This window comes from Callorhinus ursinus, unplaced genomic scaffold, assembly GCF_003265705.2.
Source record: "Callorhinus ursinus isolate GAN/ISIS: 27379988/994484 unplaced genomic scaffold, GSC_fseal_2.0 scaffold10, whole genome shotgun sequence".
Lineage (NCBI taxonomy): Eukaryota > Metazoa > Chordata > Mammalia > Carnivora > Otariidae > Callorhinus > Callorhinus ursinus.
In genome coordinates, this window is record NW_027397072.1 from 6,601,820 (window position 1) to 6,627,651 (window position 25,832).

A 25,832-nucleotide genomic window follows, 5' to 3' on the forward strand; every position below is an offset into this window, starting at 1 on the left:
GTCCGGGACAGCCTGGTCCAGCCCTCCCCAGGCGGCGAGGACAGCCACATCTAGCTCCCCTGGGGGGCCAGGAATGCAGCAACTGGGCACTGCTGGTGTTCGCTCAAAGGTTCAGTATTTGAGACTCATGGCTAAATTCAGTAATAACACCACAATTTCACCAAAAAGCATTATAGTGATTACTGAGTTATATTAGGAGCTTATTTAAGATAACATCTTATTTGCACAATGTAGTTCAAATAGATGGTTAGTACAACCAGTGCAATCGTTAAAGTCCTTAATGTACATTAGCATAATCACTCTAGAAGTGCGTGCCGCTTTTAAACATACGAACAGTTAAAACCGAAAGCATAAATATATGTCTTTTAAGGTGGTGGCACAGTTAGAATAAGAGGGTTTAGGTTTATATGTAAACAGGAATTTAGTCGTCTCTTTAGCAGTACAGTAGGATGTAAAAAATCTCACCAAGACAGCTCTCTTAAAGAAGCCAAATCTGCTTTCCCAAACTGCTGTTTTATTAATAATAGTTTCTGTTTATCAAATACCTTCTGTATGCCAGGCGCTGTGCATGGCACATTCCGTAAGTATCTCATGTAGTGTCCTTCTCCCTGCACTGAGAGGCATAAATAGTATTAGCCCCCCCTGGATTGAGGCTCGAAGAGGGGAAATGGCTTGTCTGAAGCCACACAACTAGAATTTGGGGGGCACTCCCCATGTTTCACTGGCCCTCCATCACCTACCACCAAATGTGGAGTGCCCAGTGGGTTCCAGACAAACAGCAAAACATAAGGACAGGCTTGAGGGTCTTGATTGGTCCCCCAAGGCGCTCTAAGCGGCCCCGTGTTCCAGGACCCACACTCGGCTAGAGAGCACAGCAGGAAGCTGAACCTGAGGCCGGGGCCAGCAAGGGGCCCCCTGCTGGCCCCTAACCTCTGCCTCCTTTCCTGAGAGGACGGAGCTTGGGCAGAGGCCGGGGGGCAGGGGAGGCCCTCAGACGATGTAAACCCACTGGACCTCCGTGCACATGAGAACTTCCACGAGCCCTCCAGATTCCTCACCCCTGCTGCTGCCCACCATCACCACACCTGAGTGTGCACGATGGCTCTCTCCCGGCAACAACCATCACTCTTGTGTGGTCCTCACCAACATCCCAGCGGATGGCTTTCTTTCTGTGCTGGGTTTTTTGCTTTTTCTTAACAGAGAAACCTGATTTTCCTGACTTCACACATGAGACTCTGAGCTGCCCTGAGAGGCGCAGGTCAGTGCTTCGGGGAGGGGGCGCGTCCTCGTCAGCACACCAGCCTCCCAAGCCTGAGATACTCTGCTTCCGCTGCATTCAGACTATCACACCTGGCTTCCCCAGGTCATTCAAGAATAATCCAAATGCCAATTCCCCAGGGTCAAGACCCACCTATAATCCTTCCAACCTTCGCTTCCACATACCGCCCCCCCACCACCCCACCGAACTTAAGGAAAATGCTAGCCAGTAGCTACACTGACTAATCTGAGTTCAACTCTGACCCTCTGGCAAGAAAGCTGTAGGGCTGGAAATTAACGAAGACAGCAATTATGCAATATATAATATAGCTAATTGTGTATTCTATTTCACACATAATATAAATTGGTGTAATGTGACACATTGAATTATATTGCAGAGGAGCAATTAATCTGCTAAAGTTCTTTAACAAGGATTTTTGTGAAGCACTCGGAGCACCCATGGCGAGGTTAATCCCACTCTCTCCCCACACGCTGCCCAGGTGAGCCTCCTGTGGGCCCATCACACAGAAGCCGATGCCACCTCTGGTCAAATCCACTGTAAACCCTGGTGCACGGTGTCCAGCACTCAGTGGACACTAACCTGATAGTAACTGCCATTTATATTAGACATGTGCACGTGTTTCTCTAGGAATGTTGCATACCCCACACGGCTTATTCTGAGAGACTGTGCCTGCCCTGAGCGTCCCTACAGACACTGCCTGATCCGCTGCCCCCAGTCTTTCTCACACCACTGCAGGCCGGGTATCCTCGGACTCTCACAAATGGACAGCGAGGTGTGTGGAAGAGCCATTGCCGAAGTCCCCAGGCTGAATCCGGTGCCCCCACACGTGCCTCCCACTCATCGCAGCCACTGTCATCATCCCTCTGTCCACCTCCACCCCAGACAGAGTCCCTGGCCACAGCCGTGTCACTTCTCTCCAGCGGCCTCGCCAGGACTAGCGCAGAGGGGCTCGGCAAATGCTTATTTATGAACGAAATTGCCAAGTTTCCCCTGGCTGATGATGTATAAGTTTCGGTTTGGGTCTTCCAGTAGCAAACCCACGATGGATTGTAAACTGATACATGGGGAACTCAGCGGGCCCCACGCTGGTCCTGGAAGAGTCAGTCTGACCCCCGCGGTGACCAGAGGCACTGTCCCGGGGGTGGGGGCGGGGAGGACATGCACACAGTCATCATGTCCTCTGAGGGAGGTGGTATTAGCCCCATTTTACAGATGAGCACACCAGCACTCAGCGAGTCTAATCTGCCAAAGGTCATGCAGCTGCTAAGTGTTTGTCTACACTTGAAGGCAGACAAGCAATTGGTGTCTGTTCTAGGAATTAGGAACGTTGCTGCCGAGAACACTTAAAAATAGCCCTGTGCATTTTCCCATTCTTGAACCAGGTTTACTAATCAGGAACTCAGCTGAAAAAATCCAGCAAAATGACTCAGTTCCTAGCAATTTCTCCCCGTCACGTTGGGACAACCCCGGCAGGGCCTGCAAGCATAGAAACAGAGAGAGAAAAGGAGGAGAAAAGGGAAGAAAGGACGCATTAGCTCGAAGGCCCTAGCCGTTTCCTCTCACTAGGCCCTGCAGCCTCTCTGTCAACTCCGGGGCGCTCACAAGGCGAAAACGCCTGCGGTAAAGTCAAGGGCAGGCTGGAGGGCTTATTTCCTGTCTTCTAAATATACTCTTGTTCCGATGGTATCTGGTCCCCTGCGTCATGGAGGATGGCCGCCCTTTACATTGCAAATGTCTCAGGAACCCCTCAGCCCAAAGGAAGCTCAGCAGGGAGAAAGCGTCACTTTCTAAACACCTTCAGGAACAGCGCGCTCAGGCTCCAGGCTCCTCCTCCTGCCCCTCCTCCCCCGCCTCTCCTGGCTGTCCTCCTCTCCAGCCAGGGCCCTGCCAGCCCTCGGGGTGGGCAGTAAACATCCAGCAGCGTAGCTCTCTACGAATGTTGTCAAAGGAAAAGCTGAAGAAGCAAGGAGCAAACAGAAATGATCGCATACCTGCTGTCATCCTGCCTCCATCCTGCTGTCCTCCTGGAAGCAAGGGCCCGTTCAGGACTGTGGCTGGTGGTTCTTGAGCCGAGTTCCTCAAACATGGCAAAAAGAGAGGGAAGCCAGGAGAGGAGGTGGCAGGGCCTCCTGGGTGGCCTCGGAGCTGAGAGCCCAGGGAACACCCACTCAGCTCCAGCCTGGCTCTGTGGCCCCCAGCCCCAGTCAGATCATCTGGAGGATGGGTTACTAAGAGCTGTTGACTCCTCACAGGGTTCTCCGAGGCTGAAATCACAGTGCCCTCAACCACACACACAGCACTCACTCCACACTAGGATTTGAGAAGCTGTGTGCCCAGCCCGGGCCTGGTGCATTTCCATGATCTCACTTATTGTTTACACGTGCCTCCTTCCTTCTCACGATCAATATCAGTAAAAATGACAACGGTTCGCTTCACAGTGACGCATGGGAGACCAAGGCTCAGAGAGGTTAAGTAACAGGTGTGATGTCACAGAGCTCAGCAGTGCCAGAGGGGGATTCCACGTCCAGCTGAACTGGGGCCCATCCAAGCTCTTGTATCCTCAGCATTTTCCCCCAGACGGCCGATGCACCTGCAGTGGGCGGGGAAGGGGGTCCTAGAGGCAATATTCCCAAGGATGCAATGGTGTGCGAGGCTCGGAATTAGAGATGGGGGAGAGGTCCTGGAGTTACTTCCTACCGGAGTCCTGAGCAAGCCCCCGAGGCACCAGGCAAGGGGTCATCCGACCTCTTCCTCATGGCTCACCCCTGTGCCCCATTGCTAGCCCCACTCAGCCGCACTGCTGGAAGGGGTCTCTGCGGTGCTTCTCCAACACTCTACGGACAACCCTTGAATGTCCTCAGCAAGCCCTGGGACACCAGCCCCTTCCTAGGCCTGGAAGAAGGGAAAGAAGGAGGAACAAGCCACAGGTAAGAGAGAGCTTCCAGTACGGCCAGGGTGTGGGGAAATGACTCCATGTAGGCCGAGAGGCTGGGGGTCCTGTCCAGGCCTCAGGCCTGCACCCTGTCTTCCCCCTCTGGCCTACTGGGGGAAGGAGCATCACTCCCTCTGAGGCGTCCAATAAATGAGCTTATTCACAAGAGCTGAGGCAAGAGTTTTGCATGGGCAGTTACTTACTCTGTGCACTTAGACCAGTCCTTGAGGTCACTGGTGCGGGATAGGAAGTAGTTAGGGTGGTACCCTAAAACCATTCCTTCTGGAGAACAGTCACCACACGTGACTTTAGACCATCTTCCACCTCAGGGTGACGTCCGTGCCTCCTCAGGGCAAGACCCCTTAAGCCCGGCAGCCTGTGTGTTCCCCTTTAGTCTCCATGATCCCCAGGCTGGTCTCGCTTCTCTCCTCCATGAGTAATGGGGGCTTTCACCAACAGGTATGAGGGGGCCATTAAGTCGGTGGTCTGCTAAAGCCAGGCCTCCCTGGATGGCTAAGCCAAGTATGACCGCTGCACTCAGTGATGCCTCATCAGCAGCTTGGAATCGGCATGGTGAGAGTATTTACACCACAAAAACGGTCAAACGTGGGCTTTTTTTTTTTTTTTCTCATGGTCAGTTGTTAAACATTCGCCAGCGTACCCCTAGAGGCCTAGGCAGACAGGCGGGAGGGACCCCATCCTAAACGTGTGACTCCCTCTGCTTCCTCTTTTGGATACGAAGGAGCCCAGCTGGGAACTGGCAGAACTTCCCAAAAACAAGGCCCCTTACTCTCGCCGGGAGAGGACCGGTCTCCTCTCCACAGTCATGTGGTCTCTGTAACCTCACCCCAACCTCCCGGAGCCCGCCAAGCTACTGGTCCTCATCTGCAAAAGGAGGCCACCCCTGGAGGCAGCAAACGAGACAGAGCCTGGGGGGCAACGAAGCCTCGCATTTCCCAGCAGACGCGGTTGCTTGGACAACAGTCCACCTCTGCTTGGGCCCTAACAAGTGTTCCACAAGTTTTCTTCCTCCTAATTTGCTTTGATCTCCATGAGCTCTCAGAACCCTCCACCCCCCACCCCCCACCCCCGCCACCCCGTGAAGTGCCCTTGAAGTCTGGACAACCCAGGAACAAAGAGTTGCTCTTCACAGAAGTGTTTATAAGACTAGCTCTGCTCAAGACCCAAAGCGTGAGCGAAGAGATACTGTGAGGAGTCGCCCCAAAGCCCAAAGCCACCTGCAAGTTTGTCACACACCTTTGTTTGACAACGGGGAGAGCTGAGGTTTGTTCAAGGCCGCATAGGAAATACGGTAGAGCTGAGACCGGAAGCATCTAGAATCACATGTGGAAACCAGGAGAAAAGGCTGCTTTTCATCACTTTACCCCCCCCCCAAAGCATAGGTGTTTCTGAGTCAAACTTTTCCCAGAGAATCAGTATTCCACACATCCGCTTTAGCTGCACAACACCTGTTGGCATTGCCCTGTGAGCTGGACTCTGGAGTGGCCCAGCTGACCTTTCCTTCTGTCCCAGGCAAGAATTGGAAGGCACTGCCCAGGCCTCCTTGCAGCTGCTCTCCTGATGGCCAGTTCTGTATTCTTCTAGGTGTCATTCCAGTAGCACAGCCTAGAACCTGCTCCTTCAGCCCTTTCTAAAGACCAAACCTCCTGTATGAAGACCCTTTCCACTTAACGTATCTGGAGCGGTTTCTGTTTCCCGCAGTGAGCTCTGACGGATACACTTGCCCTTAGGTTCTCAGATCTAGGCCTATGTATACTTTGTAGTTTAAGGAATGGCTACCAGAAAAATCTTTGAGTCTCTATATAATCCTTCCTGGACTCTACGGTCAGTCCCGATACTGTTGGGGAGGCACCACCCTCCTCTGGCTTTTCAATTGATGAGCATCAAGATTCACACGATGCTGATCTTTTCTTGCACACACAAGCAACTCAAATACACACTGGTATAGATTGACCCTTTGCTAAAGAGAAATTTTAAGGGCTCAAACTAAGTATATCCCACCTTAGACTTTGATGGGGAAGAACCTCCTATAGATAGATGGATGGAGAGCTGGGGGTCCATTCTGCAAACTCTGCAGCTCTATTTTAAATCCAGGTCAAGGTCAGCATCTTCCATTCTCTGGTCCACATGAAGTCCCGTCCTGAGTCTCGATGACACATCCTTCCGCAGGGCCAGGAAAAGACAACGTTAGCACTAACTGGGGCCGTTGGCCTCCACCTCTCTCGGGACCTTGCCTCTGTGTGCCACGGCACAAATGCCCCCTGACCGCCGGAAGTGAGATCACCCGCAGGAAAAGCAAAACCACATGGTCCTCCGCTCTCTTCCAAAGTCATCCCAGCCATCTGGTTCAAGGACTGATTCAGCTCATCTTCCCATTTCTGCTTCATGGTGTGTCGTCAACATGTGTCCAGCTGGTGAGCAGAATTAGAAACACACGTCAGTCCCTACGGCAGGGCAGGGAGGGATTTTCCTCAGAAGTTAGTGTCGGGGGCACCCGGGTGGCTCAGTTGGTTAAGTGTCTGACTCTTGGTTTCAGCTCAGGTCATGATCTCGGAGTTGTGGGATCGAGCCCATTGGGGTGTAGGGGTGTCTGCATTCAGCAGGGAGTCTGCCTCTCTCTCTCTCTCCTTCTGCCCCTCCCCCCACTCATGCATGCATCCTCGCTCTCTCTCTCAAATAAATGAATAAATCTTCAAAAAAAAAAAATAGTTTTGACGCTGCCCGCTAGAAGAGGCAGCAAGAAAGTCATGAGCGCCCACCAAGTCAGTGTTCCGAAGATGAGGGGATCCAGCTCTCCCAGCCCTTTGCACCCTGCCCCCCGCCCAACCCTGCCTTTCTTCTCTCCTCACTGCTAGTGCTGACCTGGCTGAGACCCGCCTCTGTCCTCTGCCCCTGAAGGTGCCCGGCACAGGGGCCTGCCTCCCAGCATCAGCAGCCTGCTCACTCAGGCCTCAGCCACAGGCCCGTCGATGGCCAGTGGCCCTGTCCCAGGCAACGAGATGTGGGGGCGAATTGGCCCGTGGCAGGGGAAGGAGGGGCCAGGTGGCATCCGAAAAGCTCTGGATTACCAAATAATAATTTAAAAAGACAATTGTGTCTGGCACAGACCAGTCCCCTTCCTCATTCCTTGTACTTGGATGTTATGTTTGTAGCTATAGCAGCCACTTTAGGACCATGAGGAAGTAAGGGTAAGGATTTAAACGCCAACATATTCCATGGAGTTGGCACAGGAAATAAAGGACCCAGGTCCCTGAAAACCTTGGTAAGAAGCAACTGCTTCCTTCCAGGTGTGGGGTTACATGAGAAAAATAAACCCTTATTTTTTTTTAACCACTATTAGTTGGGTTTTCTGTTCCTTGCAGGGAAAACCCATCCTAAATGATACAATATCCCAGCACCATTTGTAGGTTTGCTTTTATTCAAATGCTACCTAATTCTCAGTGCTCTGCACTTGGTTTTTCTCCCTCTGCAATGTGTGTTTGCCATGTTTTCCACACCGATTCCTACAGGCCTATTTTAATCTTTTCAATACGCCCCAAGTATCCTATTATATAGACACACATCACAGATAAGCCCGATGCCCTGCCACTGGACATCTTCACTGTCTCCATTTTATCCCATTGCAAACACGGCCTCCTCAAACATCCTTACACACACGCGGGGAAACATCTGTACAGTAATTCCTGCAACTGTTTGTACAGAAGGGAGGCCAGTCGGCCTGTCCCCTTGGATCTGGTCCTTACTACCACACACTCCCTTGGCTGGATATTCTGAGCCCTCCTTTGCTGTCCTGGGCCCATCATCACCGAGGCTCACACTTAGAACCCCCTTCTCCTTCTCTCCCTCCCCTGACAGCCCTGACCCCTGGAACATCCACCTCCTTGACCAAAGCCCTGGGCTCCCGCTCACCTGTGACCTAGTTAGGGTGAGTGCCTTAACCTTCTTCCTCTGGGACTGAAACCCAGGCTTGCCCTAAGCAGCCCTCCCTGCACACACACACACCGCCCCCCCCCCCCTCAGCCACTCTCCCCCGGGCTAAACCAGACAAGCTGTGGGCACCTGGTCTGCTCCCCCAGCCGTGCCCCAGCACCATTTCCAGAGCCCGCCCTCCTAATCTGCCCCTTTTCTGCTCTGGTGACCTGGCCCACATCACTGACTGAGGCCCAGCTCCCACAGGAAGCTCAGTGAGCAGCCACACCCCACTGACTGCCAGGCCTGGCCCTGGTTTCAGCACCTGTAACCTCGGAAAATCACACCAGAAACCCAACCTCATACCCCAACCCAAATCCCGCTTTTCGACAGAAGCTGACAAATACTACCGTGGGTAGAGAAGGACGCACCAAGCTGAAAGACCTGATATCTAAGAACGTATGAAACACACGTGCTCTCCAGTGAGAGCAGACATACCTCACACTCTATCAGACCGGACTGGCTTCTGATCTCCAGCTGGTGCCCAGCCAGCCGAGGCATGCTATGTGCTGAATCACGTGGGGGCTCAGCCCAGACGCGCAGGTTACATTTTTCAGTATCAAATTTAGTGCAAAAAGCCATGTTTCTCTGCTTGGCAGATCACAGAGCTCACTCTGAGCTGAGGCCGGGGCTGGCCACGGGCCGGGCTGCGGAGTTCCTGGTGGCACGGCTGCGGGCCCCTCGCCGGTCCTCTTCTCCCACCACGCATCCCCATCAGCCAACCGTACCCGAGCTCACGTGCAACGTCAGGAAAGCAATCTTCGAGGCCATCTGGTCCGGTCCCAGTGCTACAGACCGGAAAACTGAGTTTCAAAGAATCAAAATGATCACATAGTCACTTCGGGACAGAGCCAGGGATGGCAAAGCTGCATCTCTGCGTGCCTCCCAGGCCAGGCACCTGTGTGCACTGGTCTCAAGCGCTCTCGGCCTTGAGCTACGCGGTGTTGTCTCCATCTCACAGATCGGAGGCTGGAGGCTGGTATTCGAGGTCACACAGCTGGTGAGGAGCGGAACTTGGGGACAAACTCGGCCACCTCCCTCCCTGTCCGTGCTCCTCACTACCCCGTGAAGCCACGCGCAGGACAAGAGTGAAACCTGCGGGTCAGACAGGAAGAGAGAGAGTGTGTTAGGGAAAGAAATGAGTGGCTATTATTAAACAGTGAAAATGCAAATAAAGCGCCTAAAACAGAAGCCAGCAGGTGTCAAGTAAAGCAGTACCTTTCTTCTTAAGTAAGGAAGCGCCCAAAAACTGAATGGATGGGAGCACGTCTTGGACCCACAAGCCAACCTGAAAGGGGGGCGGGGAGCCCAAAGTTTAAAATAAGTATTCCCACACCCATAATAAATGATTGTGTCAATAAACAACGGGGAGAAGAAACGACTGGCCCTTGCAAGAAAATGCTAAGTCATTTACGTCAGTTCTGCCCCTCCAAGAAGTGGAGGGAACCAGCCCCCCACTGCGGGTGTGGGCGGCCTGTGACTTGCCCCCAGAGAGGACGGTGTGGAAGGGCATGGGACGACTACCCTGGAGACCCTGGCAGAGCCTGCTGCTCCTCAAGGCCGCCTCAGCAGTACAAAGTGCCTCATGGGACATTCCCTGCACATGATGTCATGAAATGACACTTCACCTCTGTGGGCTCCCCTCCAAACCTTTAACCCCAGTCCAACCATGAGAAAAACATCAGACAGGCTCAACGTGAGGGACATTCTACAAAAACACCCGACCTCAAAACCCTCAAGGTCATCCAAAACAAGGAGGGTTTCAGGGGGTATTGCTCAGGGGAAGAGCATTTGGACTGCAAAACAAGGAGGGTTTGAGAAACTGTCACAGACCAGAGGAGGCCCCAGAGACGCGAAACCAAGTGGGATGAGGGATCCCGGAGATCGTGGGGCTAGGAAAGGGCCCCGGGAACGCTGGTGAGGTCCTGATAACCTGTGGTGTTCAGTTCACGGTGAGCGGCGGACGCTGGCGCCCGGACGAAAAAACGCTCCGTAGCTTTGCCAGAGGCTAGCAGGGCAGCGTGGGGGAGGAGCTTCTCTGCAAACGCACAGCTCTTCCAGATAAAAGGTTTATGGTAAGTAATGTGCAGAGATGTTTGGCTCTCCCACCGGGGCCGTTGTTCTTAACTGCCCCCACATGACCCCAATTCGGAGATTTTTCCTGGGTAGAGCTCAGGCCGTGCCAGCACCTGAGCATCAGGCATCCGAAGACAGTGAGTCTCCCCTGCAAGGCGGCTGAGGCCTTTCGCCAGGTGAGACCCAAGGGCTTCCCTGGAGTTCGATGGGATTCTAACCAAGTTCTAGAGTTCTTATAGACCGGAGCTCTCCCGCCCTCTGTTCATTGTTGGTCTTTGGCATCTCCCACTCCTGAGTCCTGGGAGTTGTAATCAGGTGGTTGCGGGGTTCAAATTTCCTTTCAGTGTGAAAATGCAAAGCGACCTGGCCGGGAGGAGCAAAGCAGGTGTCCTCTTTCATCCAGCTGGGGTCACTGTCCCCTAAGCCTCCACCTCCCACCCCCCCGCCCTTCGGTCCTTCCTGCCCCACGGAGGTCTCAGTCCTCAGGCTCATCGGGACTTGGCTGGGCTCCAGGCAGTCGCCCCGGGAGCACCGTGTACCACAACAGGCCCCAGGAAGGCCCAGCCTCCGAGCCGCACATCGCCGGGCAGGCTGGCCCCCAGCCAGTGGGTCCCCAGATGCCATGCAACCCACACCTGAGCACCGTAAGAGAATAGGTGTGTGTAAACAGTATTTGAAAAAGAAAATAGCTGTACAAATACAGCACTTGTTAACACAGGTGTTTATAGGTGGAATTATTTTTCCAGGGTTGCTATCTCCCGACCTCCTTTGTAAGTCCCAGCTCACACCTGCAGGGACTTTCCTATTAGGTGAAGGCACAAAGAGGCAACAGAGTCCGTATCGACTTCATGAAGCAGGAGGTCAGTGATCGGCTTCAGGCCGGGCTAGTTTTCACCCAGTCTCTTCCTGCTGGAGTAGGAGTTGTTTTTTTTTTTAACCTGCTCTGACAGGATCCAGCCTGTTCCGCGCTTCCTGCTTGGAGAAGAAGTGGCTCGTGACCCCCCAAGGGCGGCCTCGGGGAGATGGGCCTTTCCTGGGGCCGGTGGGCAACGGCTGCTGTCTGGGCATCGCAATCCTACTCTGGCCTCTCTCCCTAGGGGAAGCCTCGCTATGCATAGTTCATGGACAAGAAAGCCAAAGACACTTGTCCAAAGTCACGGAGCTCAAAGCAGAGGATTCTGGGGCCGACAGAATCCAAAGCTTCAGCTGAGAGGGCTGCAGCCAAGACGCCACCCGAGGGCAAGGGCGCCATTTGCGGAAGCACGGGGACATTCCCCTGCGAATGGTGTCTTGCTCCACCCCGGGGAATTAGGTGGCACTGTCAGGTGGGAACAGATATTAAAAATTATGGAAGAGAAAATTTGTTCCACGGATCTGCCCGCTTTAAAATGGTGAAGATGGCAAATTTTGATGTTATGGGTATTTTGCCACAATTTGAAGCATTTCTGGAAGAGAAATTTGGCACAGGACGTCCTGTCCTGTGTGGAGGGAGACCTAACACACAGTAGGCGACTTTAGTTTTCAGCCTGTCTGTTTTGGTAACTGCATCAGCTTGACATTCAGAAAGAACTCCAGCCTCTGCAGAGACCTTCCCTCAGACGGGCCGCTCATTCCCACAGATGTGAGGCGAGGGCTCCCCTGCTGTTTGGGGGGGTCCCTAAACAGTGAGGTACCCCCGATGGCAGATTCTTCAGAGCGAGGTGTTGAGGCTCGGTTTGCCAGGCTCAAGGGCAGGGGCAGGAGGGAGGAGGGCAGAGGGGGAAAAAAACACTTGGTTTGGAGCCCTGGTGTGGGTGAAGCCAGGTAAACATGGCTGCTTGGGGGACACGGGGTGGGGAGGGCTCTGTCACTGCTGGAGCAGGGCAGACCGACAAATGCTGTGGCCCGCTGGTCAGAGGCCACCCCTGGGAAGGCCCCTCGTGGCCACCTGAGCAGGGGTGAGCAGGGGTGAGCAGGGGTGAGCAGAGTGGGATGGGAGGTGCTCACTCCCCAGAGTCCCCAGCGATGCCTGGGAGGGGCCGAGGCTCCCACAAGCACACACGTGGGCCTCAGGCGATGCCTGCAGGCACTGTCTCACTACATCTACGACCCTGGGGCAAACATTATTATTTGGTTTTCGCAGCAAAACCCTCCCATCCATCTTGAAAAACGAGATTTCTAGAAACTTTGCTTAGAACTATCGTTCTGTATCCCCTCCCTCTTCGGCCTCGGTTCACCAACCAGCTCCGTTTCACAGATGAAGAAGCCAAGGGTCAGAGAAACAGGGGGCATTCACAGGTGGGCCTGGGGAGCGAAAGCTGGCTGGGGCAGAAGCTCGGGTGTCCTGGACTCTATTGTGGTCCTCCGTCCTCTATGACACTGCGTCTTGAAGAGGAGGCTCCCTGTGAGCAAACGGCGGGGGGGGGGGGCTGGTCCTCTCCAAATCCCTCCTGTCTCCCCCCTGGGCCCCTCCACCCGTGCCTCTCCCTCTATGTGGCAGATGGGCCAAGGCAGGTGGGCACACGGGCCTGAGCACCCCCTGGAGGCCAGCGGCTGGTCCACCCTGTCACCTGCCAGGAGGAGGGGCATAGAGAAAGAGAGGAACACCAATTGAGAATTATTTTATTATTTTATTTTATTTTATTTTATTTTAAAGATTCATTTATTTGGGGGAGGGGCGGGCAGAGGGAGAGAGAATCTCAAGCAGACTCCCGGCCAAGCACGGAGCCCGACATCGGGCTTGATCTCAGGACCCCGAGATCGTGACCTGAGCCAAAAGCAAGAGTCAGATGCTCAACTAAATGAGCCACCCAGGCACCCCCCCAACTGAGAATTTTAAAGTTCACCATGGAGAAGCTGAAAGGTTTTCCATCTGAATTGATGACAAGTCTCTAAAAGATGGGACAGTGCCAATAAATAAATAATAAATAAAGGGATGGACAGTGCCTAACTAGACATTATTTGATGTCATCCCAATTAAGATCATCTCACATTATAGTTCCAGACCTGCTCTGTTACTTGGAAGTGATGGGAATGCTGGGATGTACTGTCCACCCGCCACGCTGGAGGTCTGGGCCCTATGCCGGCAACCTCCAGGCCAGCAGCCTTGGGAGGGACAACACAGCCAGAGTTGAGGGGTGAGCAGCACCCCTTCCGCCGTGTCTCAGTCCATGAACGGATATTTGGTAAACCCCGTGTGCTGAGAAGGTGCATCATGCAAAGAAATGGACCTTGCGTTTCCCCTTACTCTCTGGCACCCCAATGTGCAAAATGCCCCCCCACGCCCACACACACATGGCAGGACACACAAATTCACACCCCGCGCCCCAGGCCCAGAGTTGGCTCCTGCCGTGTGTCCAGGTTTAGCCTTAGCCCTGCACACACGTCGGGCCTTATCTTCTGATGCTGCCTCAGTCCCCAATGCCCACGTGTTGCCCGTAGCGTCCTGAGCGTCCCATGGGCGTCTATTCACCTGTCAGCACCAGAACCGTGCAGGTGTCTCCCAGGTGAGAAGCAGCTCCGGCTCGGGTTCTAAGGGAGCGCCTGTCCCCTGCACTGCCTGGCGGGGCAAACACCATCTCTCCCCTTGGACCTCCACCTGGGACGGTGGCCCACACATCAGGCACAGCTCCGAGGTGACCCGGGGACAGACAGGCCGGGCTCCCCGAGCAAGGACAGTCTGACGTGCTCCAGGATTGCTGGGCAGCTCACTACAATGAACCACTTTTCCCATCTCCCGGCGCCGACTCCTCACTCTGTGATGGGGTGACACGGGCGCCCATGAATAATCACGAAATAAAGGGAGATAATTAATATTTAGCTTTGCCAGAGGGAAGCACTTGGGGGGAAACCACCGTTTAGTCAGAGGGGTGACAGTTATCAGCTGGAGGACAGGACCAATCAGATGCACCGGCGGCAGCCACGGGGCGCCTGGAGCAGCTTGTTGGCGCCAAGGTGACTTCCACAGGACAACGGAATGCGGGGTGGCAGAGGCAGAGGCCAGCCCGCACACAGGTGGCTCTTCCGTTCTCCATGCACCCCCTAGGCCCCGAGGACCGCGACCAAGGTCAGGGCCATGCCTTTGGATTGGTGGCCTTAAGAGCCCAGGGCTCTCTCTCGGTCACCTTCTCACCGGAACCTGACCTTGCCAGACCTTGGTCTGGACCCCCAGCCTCTAGAACCGTGAGAATCTCTGCGGTTAAATCCGCCAGTCTTCAGCAATTTGTGCTCTGGAGGGCAGCCCAAGCTGACTAAGGCACCCTCCACCTGCCCTCCCAGGACAGAAGAACCCTCTAAACTATCCCCACTAAGAGGCCATCTTGACTAGGCTTGAGTACTTCCAGGGCTAGGATACTCACTCCCACTCCTCTAGCTTTGGGCAGTAGAATGGAGAGAATTAGGGACTTTGGTTCTCAAAGTCTTGCCTTCAAAGCCCCCTTGCCCCCAAGCCCACCTGTCCTCCCTCTATGCTCTCCCTTCCATCCTGGGGAAGGGACTCGGCGCACACACATGCATGCTAGCCAGAAGCCCGGGCACCGTGTGCACTCCCCCTTGCTCCCAGCCCTCACATCCAGCCTGCTCCCTGGTCCTGGAGATTCTACCTCCTTCATCTTGGGTACCCGCGTCCTCCCCTATGGCCACTTGCCCCCACCAACCATCACTGGCTTCCCCCCGGCGTTTTGCTATGGCCTCCTAACTTCCCCTCTCACTGCGAATCCCAAATCCACCCTCCAAACTGCCCTCATAGTGAGCTTTCCAAACCACACTCTTACCGCACACTTTCCCACTTAAAACTGTCACCATGTCTCCACACTGTGTCATCCTGCCCCGCAGTATAATGGGCAGACTCCTCACTATGTCCTCCGTGCCCCATCCTTGGTCCCAAAACTTGTTCCTGCAACATCCCCAGCCACAGTGTGACTTCCTCTCACCCAGCCCCACCCACCACGTGCACGGCATGCACGCACGTGCACATTAGATGGAGGTGCACGTGCACTCCCTTGCATGCGTGCACACACTGCATACACGTGTGCATTGCACACACACGCACACACACGCACACACATCCCCTCCAGCCGTTCCGTCTGCTGCTACTTGCTCCGACCTCCAACAACCGTGCGTGGGCCCCAGCCGCCCTACCTGACTGCATGACCTGTGACAAGACCTGTACGTGCCTCAAGTCTCTGTTTGCCCATCTGTAAAATGGGAACGGTCAAATCCTATCTATGTCCCTGGGGAGTTAGGAGCTCTCAGTGGAAGGACAGGGAGGAATTCCTGGCAGAGTATGACCTGTGTAAATATTCTGATGAATGTTGGCTGCCTTCTGTCCAAAAAAACTCAGGGCTACGTCTTACAGAGACCTAGATCGGGGCAGGGGAAGTGGGAAAAGGGAAGGAAAATCAGAGGCAGGGGGAGGGAAGGCGCTGCTTCAGGAGGCAGACTGGAAGGTGCAGGCGCCCGCCACCCCCGGGGGACAGAACGGAGCCATCCTGCAGAGCCCCGCTGACACAAACTGATCATTCTTCCGATATTCGGATCCAAATCTTGACAAGGCAAGCACAGCTGAAACAGAAACCATAATAATTTTTTAGACTAATTTGTTCAACACAAGAACAAAATCCAAGTTGCCTCCAAATGAAAAGGAAGGAGGATACTTTTTTCATTTTCCACCTCTCAAAGGGCTCTCGGCAGAAGAGCGCAGATCAGAGAGGAGAGCGCCAGCATCCAGCCCTCAGCGGGCTGCCAGCTACGCTTGCCCGCGGGGCTGAGTCCTAGCGGATGGGCCTGTAAGGGGACGAGATCTCTCCAAAGAGCTCCTGCTGTCCTTCATTTGTGCGAAGGAGAGACCTGTCACAGTGGTGTTCCCTCCGTCGTGGTGGATGGCACCCACCGGGGTCCGCACAGATCCCTGCACCCGGCGGGGAGCGCGGGTGGGGTGTGGCTCAGGAGCGCAGAAGACACACGGAGAGGCGGGGGGGGGGGACACAGGGAAACACAGCCGGAGAAGAGGCTGAAAGAATGGGCTAAACATAAAAAAGGCACAGCCAGACGGGTGTAGAGAGGAAAGAGGGAGGAAGGCCAGAGAGAGAGAGGGAGTGGGAGAGGCCAGGGAGGGGCCTCCTGCTGGTTGTGCCCACCCTCTTCTCCAAGGAAAACTGCCCTCCCCTTTGCCAAGTGAGAAGTCAGCAGGTCAGGCCTCGCAGCTAAGAGCAGATCGCTCTGTTTCTGGCCAAGACAACGAAAGGACGAAAGTGCCCTGAAGCTCCCGCCCCTGAACCGGTGGGTGGGGTTGGGCAGCAGCCTGTCAGGGGGAGAGGATCAACGTGGCCAAGGCCTCAGACCATCTCCGCGGTGAACTGGCTGCTTGACTCGCTTTGTTAATTCCCCTTTCCCAGAAAGCCACTGTCTCTGCGGAATGCTGCTGGATGTCTCAGAGAAGGTGTCCCCCACCGGACACACCCCACCCTGGCCATCCATCCACTGTCCTTCCCGGGCCCTAATTACAACCCAGGACAGCAGTAACATCAGCAGCTGGGGGCAGAGGGACAAATCCCAAGAGGCACCAGGACTGGGCCCTCACCTGTGGTTTTTAAAATTCAAACGAGAAAGGAGAAAAAGAAGTCCAAGTCAGTTTCTGTCTGGTTCCTAAGGTGGCCACACCTGTTAGACTCAGCAAGAGGAATGCTCTTCATTTGGAATCCTGGTCCAGCTGGAGGGGCACAGGGCAGGGACACAAGAACTGGGCAGGAGCCCCAGGGCCCCATCCTGGGGGCCGAGAGTCGGCATGTGGCAGGGAAGGGCCACCAGCCAACACAGGGGGGCAGGTCCAGGGCGCAGGGTCTTCAGGGGCTGAAGCCCTCGGAACAGAGCCTGGCACACAGGTGCTCAGCAAACCACCAGAAGCTAGGGCAGAGAGTCTCCCTGGCAGCCCCGGAAGAAACCGACCCTGCTGACACCTTGACAGTGGACGTCGAGCCTCCAGAAGCGTGACAGCATAGATCTCTGCCGGCTAAGCCACTCAGGTTGTGATATGTAGTCGTGGCAGCCGGAGCGATTAACGCACCTGCCCGGGAGCTATGACGACATCTGTGTTCCAGGTGAGGAAACGGGAGGAACACTGAGAACTCTGCCGAGGTTCCATGGCCAGAGGGGGGCCCTGGGGAGAGCCCAGCGGGGCACCAGCCTGTCCGCTGTCTCTCGCACTCCCTGAGTAGGAGGCATCCAGGCCAGACCAGCTGGGAAATGCACTTGACCCCGGCCACGGTCACCCCCTGAAGAAGGAGCTGAGTCAGTGGCACCCTGCTCTCCGCAGGGTGGAAGGGGAGCCAGAGGCCAAGGGCAAGCAGGAACTAGATCCCCCCCGCTACCAGAGCCCTGTGAGATTTCTTCAACTTCTGCCACTTCCCCATTCCTTCCCCTCCGGTACTCACCCTTCTGCTGGGCCTGGCTGCTAATTAGCCCCTGACAGCCCTCGGCCTCAGGGACCTGCAGAAGCAGGAGCCAAAGGAGGGCTCTGCCCGCCAAAGGCCAGTCCGGCCCCGAGGGAGGGACTCCCGCTGAGGGATCTGAGGAACGAGGGGCCACCCAGGCCTGGAGCCACCAGGGGTAAATGAAACCTCCCTCCCCGGGGGCCCCGGGGGCTGCACCGGGGTCCAGGTGGGAGTGACCTCACACTGCGATGTTGCTCTGCTCGCTACTTTCATTCCTATACCTCCTGGCTGCTTCTTGACAAAGATCAGGAGCACAAGGGGAAGACAACCAAGGGGCTCTCGGCAGGCCCTCACCCACGGCCTGGACTCTGGCAAGTTGCTCAGTGACCCAGGCAGGGGGCGTCTGCTGTGCCTTGGGAAGGTGCAGAGGGACGTGGGTGAGCACAGAAAAGGACCAGAGTGCCCCCCTAAACATGCAGCGATTCACCCCGACCCAGAGCCCTTGCTGGCGGGCGCCCTCCTGCGCTGGGGGGGAGCGTTCACATAGTATTTCCAAACTAAAAACACATTTTTTTTTTTACATGATTTTTCCCCCTGATCATCGCAGCCGTCCCACGAGGTGGAAACCATTGTGTTAATACACAGATGGGGAAACTGAGATTTGGGGCTGGCTCCATCACTGGGCTGGAATTCAGAGCTGAGGGCCCCCCACCGCACCCCCGCCAAGAGGCGCCCTGCACCTGTCCCAGAGACCAGCCTCAGGATGGTCGCCACCGCAAGGCAACACCGACCCACCTCTGCGGATGGCCTCACACGGCCGGGCTCCTGGGGCTCACCCGCGCGCTGAGCCAACCGTGCTGGCAACCCCCTCTCCCTTACCTCTAACCCAGCCCTTCAGCTGCAGCCTGAGCCCGTTTCCTGTGTTCTGTCCACAGCAGAAGAGAGAGAACCACCCACTCAACACCCATTCTGTAAAAACCCTCGTGTTCCTGCACACGTCACACTCATCCTGCAGGCTCGGCTTCCCCCAAACTTCCCTCCTGCTTCTAATTTTCCAGTCTTTACTAATCTATGGGGGCAGTGGTCTGGGGGTGGGAGGCAGGTGGGAGGCAGAGAGCGCTCGCTGTAGAAGTTGGCAGGCGTCCTCGGGCCCCACGCTCCCAGTTGTGATGGGATGAGATGGTGGAGAGCCCAGCTCGGTGCTGGGAAAGACACACAGGGAGCAGCCCTCCGCCCAGCAGTGCCCACCCAAGCCCTCTGCCCCATGTGCCCAGCTCTGCTCTATTTCTCTCCGCTTCACAGTTCCCCATAGTTCTCCATCTGCATCTAGAACCTCCCTGCCTGGCCAACGGCCCTCCCCACCCAGACTGGGCCCTCTGCAAAACCTGTCAGGTCTCCAGCTCTCCATCCCAGTATCGTGCCACCATCCAGCAGGCCTGGGCCCTGGGAGGTCACCCTGAGACCCGGTCCGTGTCGGGTGGACACTTGAAGGGTCTGGTCTCCCCAGCGTGGGACCTGGACATCAGGACACATCTCCCTCCCATTCGCTGGTTGGGAGCAGGGGGAGGTACGCTGCTCAGAGCAAGCAGCGGCCTAACTGAACTCAAGATAGGTGACATCTATCACTTCCCTGCAATCTGCAAGCCTGTCACTTGGCCTGCAAAGATTAGATTAGAGAGAACCCCGGCCATCAGAAAATCCAACTTGAGATACTTAATATCTGGTTCTCTTTTGTCTGTGCCCACAGCCCCTGTGAGGCTGGCTTCACTGGCACTTTTTCAAGTGTGGAAACAGAGCAGGCAGGCCCCTGCTTTGCGAGGCTCTCCCCCCCGCCAACCCCTACAACATCAGCTCCCACCCAAGGGCCTTTCAGCTTCCAGCAGGGCCGCGGCCCAAGCCTTTGGGGCCCTCCCATTGGCTGGTCAATGCCGCTGCCTCTGGGTGTTCTGGAAAGGCTCGCAGCCCCATGTGTCTCTCACACTCCTTTGCCTGGACAGCAATACAAGCCCCCACCGCTCACCCTGGTCCGACCTCCCCTTCCCAGGACTGGTCATTCGACAGGATTTGAACGGTGAATGCTGTTTCCTGTTTGCGCTCCACACAGTCGGAGAACTTCAGAAAGAAATGCTCTTTCCCCAGACGGGAGCGGAGCAGCGACTCTGGCTCGGCTCTGACCGTCAGGTCTCGCCCTCCAGGAAAACATGCCAGCCAGGTTCCCCGGGCGCCTCCCGCCTGTCGGCACCCCAGCAGCAACCCGACTCCCGCCTCAGGGGTGGCCGAACCCCGAGAGTTCACACGGCCCCTCAGCCATGCCGGCTGCCATCTCCAAAGCCCAAAGTCCCCCTAGGACTTTCTGTTTCAGGCTGGGTTCAAGGAGCACTGTGTCCCCATGTGCTTCCTCAGCTGGCGCTCCTCGGGTGGGGGCCAAGGCCACAGACCGTGGGCCCCGCGGGGAGGGGGGTGCGGCCCATTCTCATGCCCTCCCCTGCCCACGCGGCGCCCCCGGCCCGCACCCCTGCCTGCACCTCTCCCTGGCGCGAGCTCACCTGTCCTTCATCCCGGTGCCAGCCTGGGATGCAAATATCTCACTCGGGCAGAGACCCGCCTGTCTAAGGGGTTGTCATCTGCAGCCCAAGTCCTGGGCTGGACGTGAAGTGGGAGGCGGGGGGAGGAGGTGTCCGCGCCTCCGGGTGGGAAGGTAAACGGGATTCCCAGACTGGGCGTTCGGGAATCATCAGCCACTGGGGCCTGGCCCCTCCCGCAGGTGAGCCCCTCCCCAGGGCCTGGGTTCCCCACGGCCTCAGGTGGGAAGAAGAACCCAGAGTCCTTAAGCAGAGAGAAGACCTCGCGGGCGGGCGTGGGCTCGGACATGCCTCATCTTCAGTGGATCCCAGCCCTTCATTCTGTGCCTCACTTTGTCAAGTCTCCTCCTGCCCCAAACTACTGCAGGTGAATGCCTGGGAAGTTTAACATTCTCGGGAAACCGCACAGCTGTGCTCCCTGAAGTCACTCGTGCCCACCTGCATTCTCCCTGCCTTGCTCTGCAGGCCCTTCTCCAGCTCCTTGCCCCCCACCCTCTCCCCCTCCCCCACTCCTGCCCTCTCCCCCTCCCCCACTCCTGCCCTCTCCCCCTCCCCCGCCTCTCTTTCTCTCCCCCTTTTCTCCGTTTCTCCTTCTGGGCCTGGAGGGAGCCCTACTTTCACGGACCCTCTCCCCAAATGAATGCCTCACCTTCTACAAATATTAACTTCATTAATTTGGGGAGGATTTATCAGTGCAGAGGTTAATTGTCTCTCCCTGACATGTTTTTACTGAATACATCTGGGTGACAAAATTAATTTCCTCATTAGCTATTTTTAAAAGTGGAACAAGCTAAGGGGGAAATTGGTGCAGGGAGGCTGCAATGTGAGCTGTTCTAGCCTCCAGGCCGCCCCGGGCTCTGCCCCAGGTTCGCCTCCCGGGGCTGCTCACTCAACCCCAGGAGCAAGAAGCACCGAGGTCAGGGCTCAGGTGGAGGTGCCTCCTGAGGGAAGGGCTTTGGGGAGACTGAGGTCTGCGTTCTGGGGCGAAGCCAGTCTCTGTGGTCCCAGGAGCTCCAGGGAGAGGCCTGGACCCCGCAGCGCAGAGCCAGGACCCACCCAGGCTGCTCCCGGCCCCTTCTTCCACTCCCCATGAGGGTGCCTCCTACTTGGGCACCCAAATAGTGGCTCTCTTGAGCTGAGTAAGATCAGCAGGTAGAGACAGAGATCCATCAAAAGAGCCCAAGCTCCACAAGCTGTGCTGCTGAGCCCAGAAAGCCAGACCAAGTTACTCTGGGGTCCACGGGAACAGCTCCCGCATCGGGACCCGAGAAGCCAGGCGCCCCCCCCCCGATGTGCTTATGACAGTGGCTTCCAGCCCAGATGCCCCAGCTGGAGTGGCCAAGGGGCACCTGCACTGAGGGGAGGCCCCCTGGGCCGGCAGGGGGGCAGGAGGAGGTAAACGCTCATCCAGATGGCCCGCCCTGGAATTCAGAATGTGGACATCCCAGAGCACCAAGTGGGGGGCTGGTGGTGTCAAGTAGCGGAGAGCCATGGGACCTGGCCAGTCACTCAGCTTCTGAGGTCCCGGTTTCCTCAGCTATGAAGGACACTAGCCTATAAATCCTCTGGGACCTGAGGCTTCACTCAGAGATCCCAGGAACCTCCCAGCCACCAGACCCCCCAGCTGTCCCAGCCCCTCCTCACCCTCTGGAACCCCCCACCCACCTTCCAGAGTCACCCTTCCCCTCACTCGGGGCCCAGGACAGAGGCCACCAGAACTTAAAAGACCCAGTAAGATGCAGAGTCCAGAACCTCCTTGAGCTGAGCCCACTACCCACCCCAGCCCCTCCCAGGCTGGTAGCCAAGTGCTTTGGGCCTCCTTCTAGCAGAGAAGAAAAGACACCGAGGGATCAGATGCTGCCATGGGCCAAAGCCAGGTCAGACCCAGAAGCCCCTTCCTCCAGGGGTCCAGCTCCAGGCTATCAGCCCTGTCCTTTCTAGGAAATAAGGCCACATGGGACGTGGTGCTGATACAAATCCCAAATTTCCTGTTTCTATAAACTGAGATACTATACACACATACACACACGTAGGACGCTCCCCAATGGCCGCTTCTGACTTAGGCCAGAGAAATTACCATGTGCAGCAGTTCCAGGAACAGGAAAAGCCAGACCCAGGGAGCTATCTGAATGTCACCGCGGCCAGCCCGGGGTGGGAAGAGAATGGGCTGCCGGCACCTCCCCTCCCAGGCTTTATCTCCTGGGCAGTTGGGCCTGCCTTTCTCACGGCCGCCTCTTCCTCCTGAGGGCAGCAGCTCAGCTCGGGCAGAAGGATCCTGGGCACCACGGTGCCCTCAGCCCCTCCCTGAGCTTGCTGCTCGGGCACCCACATGGATGTTTGCTGAAGCGACAGCGAGGGGCCCCTCCCAAGAGCCATCCCTGGGCTACCCAACGCACCAGCAGGAGGTGGTCACGCATACAACCAGGAGCCCGTAGTCTCATTCCCAGGTGTCCCCCTCACCCAGCTCCAATCTGCTTTACATCTGGAAGACCATCTCCCTCCACCTGTCACCAGCCAGCCCTCCCTGCTTCCGGCCTGCCTGGCCCTGGGGGGCTCCTGACCTCCTTGTGGGGGAAGGAGTCTGGAGGCGAAACGGGAAGAGGCAGATTGGCTCCTGCTTCCCAGAAGCACTCCAGCCAGCCTGGCCTGGGGGTAGGGGTGGAGGGCGGTCCTCAGGGCCTCCCATGCCCCCTGATGCTGAGCCTGAGGAGGGAGGGAATACAGGGGCCCAGGGAGGACCTCCCAGAGGGGATGAAAGGAGCTGGGTCCTGAAGGATGAAGAGGAGCTTGCTGAGCTGATCAGAAGGGAACAATGCACAGAGAGGGAGCAGCATTTGCAGAGGCCCTGGGTTCTGAAGGATGAAGAGGAGTTTGCTGAGCTGATCAGAAGGGAACAATGCACAGAGAGGGAGCAGCATTTGCAGAGGCCCTGGGATGTGAAAAGGGACCAGCCTTGCTGGGGATCCTGAAACTAATCTGGGCTGCCAGCATGTTCACTTCAGAAGGTCGAGGATGGTGGGCCAGCCCTGGGTGTTTCTCCCCTAAGTGCTTCGTGGGAGTGAAGCTGGAGAGAAGCAGAATCTGACTGTGGGTTGGGAAGAGCCCCTGGGAGGCAGTGCCGAGGCCAGACGGGAGCTATGAGAGCCACGGCGAAGCTTAACCTCGAAACCGGGGAGCACTTTTTCTAATGGCCCCGCTTCCTCTAAGAAACACAGTGGAGACCGTGTCCAGTGGATTCTCAGAAGACCTTGGGGAGCATGCTGGAAGGGCTGGTCCTTGGCACCCTGGATCCTACCAGTGAAGTGGTTTGCCCACAAGGTTTTGTGGAACCAGGAAAGTTAGATCTTGCCCTGCTTTAGAGACAGGGAACCCAAGATAAAGGGAGGCTGCGTATCAGGAAGTCCGTGTTTGTGCCAGGAATAGTGCTCCCACCGCCCTGGACTCCCAGACTCGGACCATATGCTTTTGATGTGGGTGCTGCAGTGGCACGCTTTTTCCTGCGAATACACCTGAGTCACCTGTGTCACCTCCAAATGTGGGCATCTGGGTGCTATGAGGTGCCCCACCCAAAATGCCACCCCCCTCTTCCGAAGCCAGCAGACAGTTGTGCAAAACCTAAGACCAGAAAGGAGACCTATCAGAGCAGAGCTGATGCTGGCTCTATGTAGCTGCAGCACCAAGGCCCTCGTTCTTCGAGTTTATTCCAGTCTGTCCTCATGCACGCCTTTGTGCTGTGATCTGTTGAAAGAATAGCGTCTCTCCCACTAAGCGAAGTGCGCTGAGGACGGGGTCATGGAAGGTGGCCGGCATTCCTGTGCGGGATGGATAAAGGCCGTCCGTGCTGCGGCTGCTTGAAATGGAAGGGGATGGAGATGGGGCTTCGCCCAGATCATTCCAAGGGCAGTGGTGCTTCCCAAGGGCTCACCTCTCTGTGGCTCACAGATCTGCCATCCACTCTCCCAAGGTTTTCTGTCTTTGGAAGAACAAATCCTAGTCAGCCCATTGCCTCAGCAATGCCCAGAGCTGCTCCAGCCAGCAAGTGTGGAGAGCAGGTCACCAGAGCGGGGACTCCCAGAGTTGGTCCCTGCCCGTGCACAGTGGGGTTTGTCAGCCACCCCAAGAAGCATGGGTTTCAAAAGCCAAGGTTTTCTTGTCTTCTGGGCCTTTTGACTTTTTGGAAGGGAAAAACTAAAGCATTGCTTGGCAATTTTGTCCTCAGTCCAAAGTCACGTTGCTTTGGAAAGTGGTCAGATTCTGCATTTGTTGATGTTAGAATCCAAAAATATGGCAATGGAGAAAAGGGAGGGATGCTTTTTAGGATTTAAGATATTTTCTCAGACACATTTTAAACATGATTACAGCCCGAAATATTAATGGCATGTGGATCTTCTGCTCAACAAAGAGTTTCTACTGGCCTGCGCATACCAGGCATTTCTGGGGCGGTTACAATGTTCTGCTCACATCACTCACCAGCTGAAAACCCTTCAATGTGCCCCCACTGCCCTCAGATGCAAAAATTACCATTGTCTGTACAGCGTTGAGAGAGAGCTGTGCTCAGCACTCGGCACGCATTTCCTCGCTTATGTCTCAAAACAGTTGTAAAAGGAAATATCATTAGCACAGAGACGTGCCTGAGCTTACTGCACTGTATGGTAACTGGGATGAGCCCCGAGCCCCGCAAGGCCATTCTCTGCAGCCCCCCACCACCACTGTAATCTCTCATCTTTCTCCCTCCTTTTCAACTGATTCCCACCATGGATGAAATCGTCCCCATCTCGTCCACTCTTCCACTGAGCCCCTCCTCACTCTTCCCCAGGTCCCCCGGCCCATGTCAGATTAGGGAGCTTCTCCAGATGAGGCAGCATCCTTGTTGTGGAGAGAGGGTTTGGGCTCTGGGCGCCAGGCGGTGGTCCCTTGCTGTGTCTAGCTCAGAGTCTGGTGCCCACGAGGGGTGCAGCAAACATGCACGGACGGAGCAGCTTCGTTCTGCACTCAGAGCTGTTTTCCTTCTTCACAACCCACATCGATGAAGAAGATTAATAAAATCTACTGACAACGCCATGCTTGAATGCAAGACAGGACCACCTGCAGAGCCAGGTGGAAACCCAGACTGCCCGGGGTGGGGCTGGAGGTTTTGCATTTCACCCGAGCTCCCAGGTGCCCCTGCTGCTTGTCCTGGCCTCACCCTGCCTCCCACCAGTGCCTACTCCCCGTTCCTGAGCTCATACCTGAACAGAAGAGCTCTAGACAAGTACAACACTTAACTAAGTGCTTATTAACGTTTTGGACCACTTCGAACCTCTGGCCCACAACATAAAAACAAGTAACAGATCCATTCTAAGTTTTCTGTTTGAAGGAGTCATTTGTTACAGTGGGGGGTTTTCCTCTGCATTTTTAGAAATGCCAGGAAATAAAATTTTCAGTGTGACTACCATATCCTCATCTGGGGCACTGCAAGCTCACCACAGTTAGACCTCCGAGAGGACCTGGGGCTCCCCGGGAAAGGGGGCGAAGCTCAGCCTAGGGTAACGCTTTTAACTTCTCAAAACATGATACCATTTACT

The 25,832-nt window shown here is 55.8% G+C and overlaps 1 long non-coding RNA gene across 1 annotated transcript in view; it reads right to left on the reverse strand.

Moving 5' to 3' along the window:
• Window positions 1-25,832, reverse strand: part of LOC112820744 (uncharacterized) — a 226,170-nt gene that overhangs the window by 165,306 nt on the left and 35,032 nt on the right. The window contains exons 4-5 of the long non-coding RNA XR_012379617.1: window positions 8,640-9,004; window positions 3,271-6,643 (exon numbers count right to left, since the gene is read on the reverse strand). This is a non-coding gene — a long non-coding RNA (uncharacterized lncRNA). The remainder of the gene's footprint in view (window positions 1-3,270; window positions 6,644-8,639; window positions 9,005-25,832) is intronic.